Raw genomic sequence first — 4,194 nt, forward strand, 5'->3', positions numbered from 1 at the left:
ACTATTAGGGGTGCACTCCTACTGATAGTAAACATTCATGGAGGATGGTGAAGAAATTGGCTTTGACTGAGCTTGTGATTTATTGATGTATTCAACAAATATTTATTTGAGCACCACTGTGATAGGATGCTACAGAATTTCCAGATGTATTAGACATCAACTCTGCTCTCAAGAAGCTTGCTGCAAACTGAGAATTACAGGATTTTATAACCTAAAACTAGCTCAGGAAACTAGTCTGCCCTGTTTTCCTACTCACTGTATGGGCACTAAGATTGGCATATACAGCCAAGTGCTTTTAATGGGAAAAATTATGTCCACATGGACTGTCCCTTTCAGCACAGAAATGGTTCTGTTTGGGTCTGAAATGTTTCTTACATTTTTCTATCATTTTTAACACAAAGGACATTTCCGTCCCTTTTCTATTACACTTATCTGTTGGTATGTAAGAAATCTGTAACCATTACCTCTGCCTACAATCGTGAGCTGCTGTTGGCATTTTTGATCTGTCGGTATGACTCCTTCTACAGGGACATGCGTGACCCAAAAGGAGCAGGCTTAGCCATGGAGCAGCCCCAAGGGCTTGGCACTTTCAGGAGCACTGCTCTGGAAGGCAGCATGTCAGGGCTGGGAACTCCCGTGTATAAGACAGTGATCCCTTGTATAAAATCATCCCAGAAAAAGGCCATTCCAGTCCCTGTTGTGCGTTGCATGAGACAACCCACTTCATTTTGGAATGAGAAATGATGCATTCTATCTCTTAGTTCTAGGACTGCCTTCCAGAGCCACATAAGCCTAATTCCTTTTTCTACAACAGACTTTTAATGATCTGAGGACAATAGCTGACTGCCCATTTATTTCAATGAGTCTGCTTTATGTCACAGTTTCTACACCTTCGTCCACATCACAGTCCCTCTCTTCTTCATCAAAATTTTGGTTGAAGCCCAAAGTTTAAGCTTCTAAAATGCCCTCAGACGCTTGTCCCCTCCCTTCTTCCTCCCACAATCAGTTTGAAAAGAACAGTTGGTGAGGGGCCTGGGTGGCTCAGTCGGTTAAGCATCCAACCTCAGCTCAGGTCGTGATCTCACAGTTCATGAGTTTGAGCCCCGCGTCGGGCTCTGTGCTGACAGCTCAGAGCCTGGAGCCTGCGTCGGATTCTGTTTCTTTCTCTCTCTCTGCCCCTCCCCCGCTCACACTCTGTCTCTCTCTCTAAAAAATAATAAATTAATTAATAAAAGAACACTTGGTCATGCGGAACATGTCATGATTAAGTACATGATGACTGGATAGACCTAAAATTACAGGTAATGTAAATATGCATGAATAAAACATAAGCGTAAGAACAACAGATATAAAAAAATAAATATACACAAATAGACAAATAAAAACAAGTTATATGTTTTATATATCCTGTGCCCCCATTTTGGTTGCACCTAGGGAACCTCTAAGATATCACGGGTGAAAAAAGCCAGGTGCATAAAATATATATGATACTACCATCTTAAGTTTCATAAAGGAAAAATTATGCATGTGTGTATACTTCTTCTGTATAATATAGCTGGAAGCATATTAAGATACTGGTGGCACTGGTTGCCTTAGGAGAGGGAACTAAGTGAACGAGACCCATGGCGTGTGATCAACTTTTCACTACATATGCTTTTGCAACTTTTGAATTGTTAACTCTATGGATATATATACAGACATAAATAACATTAAAACTTAAAGAAGGCAATAAGTAAAGAAATATTTAAAAAAAGAATCTCAAAGCAGCGCCTGGGTGGCTCAGTTGGTTAAGCACCCAACTTCTGTTTAGACGCTTCTGCTTCATGATCTCACGATTCGGGAGTTCGAGCCCCACATGGGGATCTGTGCTGACAGCCTGGAGCCTGCTTCGGATTCTGTGTCTCCCTCTCTCTCTGCCCCTCCCCTGCTCACATTCTGTCTCTCTTTCAAAAATAAATAAACATTAAAAAACATTTTAAGAATCCCATGAATGTCGGAATAAAACATGCCTGGGGCATTTTCTCTGACAAATAGTCTGAAGCCTTGCCTAGTAATGAACCACAAGGGAAAATGAAATAATCCCAGAGTTGAGTTCAATCTCCAAATCGCTGACTCTTTTCCAAGATTCCCTACATAGACATGGAAACGTAGGAGTAAAGTAATCCTCTTGCTTGATACTCAAAATCACATTTCTATATTAAATATCATTACCTTTACATTTTCGTGTCTTTGTATATTTCAAGCACCCAGAATTACATTGTGCAGGTATGTCCTGGTTGGAGGTTTCAAGAAAATTTAAAACTATGGCATTGCTGCCCATTTCAGCAACGTCAGTAACTAATGTGTTCAATAATCTAATGAGATTAACAATGAGATATACATGTTTAAAGACATGGCAAAATAATCTTCAGATTGTACTGTCTCATAAACCAGCTATAAAATAATTTCTTCCATTGTTGAGGTTCAGAATGTGACTGAATGGCTATAAAATATTCCAATTGCTCTTAGTAAGTCACAAACCAATGAATAATGCACTTCAGAGGTCCATGGCCAACCCAGCCAATCCAGGAGTTTGTAATCTGAAATAATTCAATAATAGGTTTGGGAAGCATTCACTCAACTACATGTATTACAGACCAATTGTATAAAGAACCGTGCCAGCTACATATCAAGTTATACACGGAAGCATTAGGAGTCATTAAACATACTCCATCCAAACTTCCTCATATACAAATCTGTTAATTTAGCACATATTCATTGAATGCCACTATAAGGCAAGCACTGTAACGGCAGAGACAAAAAATACACGTTAAATAATACACGTTGTGGTCACTGCCTTCTAAAAGCTCACAACTCAGTAAGGAATGGGGGGCGGGAGGAAGAGAGAGAGACAGAGAGAGAGAAAGAGAGAGAGAGAGAGAGAAGCACAAAAACTGCAAAACACTATGATTTCTGCTCTACTAGAAACTAACAGATGCGATTCATAAGAATTGCAGTGGCCCAAGACAGGGAAATGTTCATCTACTTGGCAAAGAGAGGAAGGGTGAGAGATCTTTAGAGGATCTACTTCTCGCTGTTAACAGAGCATGGGAATGGCAGAGCCTTCAATCAAATTCAAATCTCTGGAGGGGAGCCTGGGTGGCTCTGCTGGTTAAGCATCTGACTCTATTTCAGCTCAGGTCATGATCTCATGGTTTCATGAATTTGAGCCCCACGTCAGGCTCTGCCTGACAGTGCAGAGCCTGTTTGGAACCCTCCCTCTCTCCCTCTCTTTCTCTATCTCTCTCTCTCTCGAAATAAATAAATAAGTCACTTTTTAAAAAAATTATCTCTGTATTTCCAATAGTATTCATTTTCCACACTGTCCCTAACAGGATGACCAAAGATCATCAATACTTACAGCTGTAGCACACACACACAGGAGTGAGATTTAATGTAAGCCATGTTTTCAAGCTGTGTCTTGCTAACAATTACCTGCTTCACGGAATTAAAACAGATCTTTTGAACAACTCAAACCCTTTACCAAAAGCGTTTATGACTTACACACGTGCATTGTGTGACATATATTATGTGTGCACATGCAGTTTCACATAGAAGTTAACAGATACGCATAGCTAGCATTAAGTGTTATTTCAAACCACAAGTCCAATTCAGCTTATTTATAATCACTTTGGTGCTGAAAGCTTATTAACTAACCAGCTGTCAGGCAGTGTTGCTACAAAACTCTTATCCCAGCAGGACGTGTAGATTGGAAACAAGGACGAATCTTTTCATTATTGCTGTGTCTCTTATTTAATGGAATGTGTTTCAGAGGGATTATCTGGTTTAATGGAGTTAATTCAATATAAAACTGAGTTGGCTACTTGGAATGTCCAAATAGCCTGTTCTCGTCAAATGTGTGCAAAGCAGTGAAAACCTCTGTTACGTTTGACAAGAGGTGAAGTATAATAATGACACTGTATTCATGTGTCGGAGGCATTAGTAATAATAATGGATGAGGGTCAGTGAATATTGCCATCCATGGTAATGAGAAGGTGAAGCTTGTACACGGCTGTTGGTATTCTCAAAGCTCCCATCAAGAATGGCCTTTAAAGACAAATACCATATGATTTCTCTTCTATGTGGAATTCGAAAAACAAAACAGATGACTATAGAGGAAGGAAAAAAAGAGAGAGTGAGGGAGGCATATCGTAA

Source organism: Leopardus geoffroyi, chromosome B2 (assembly GCF_018350155.1).
Source record: "Leopardus geoffroyi isolate Oge1 chromosome B2, O.geoffroyi_Oge1_pat1.0, whole genome shotgun sequence".
In the NCBI taxonomy this organism is placed as follows: domain Eukaryota; kingdom Metazoa; phylum Chordata; class Mammalia; order Carnivora; family Felidae; genus Leopardus; species Leopardus geoffroyi.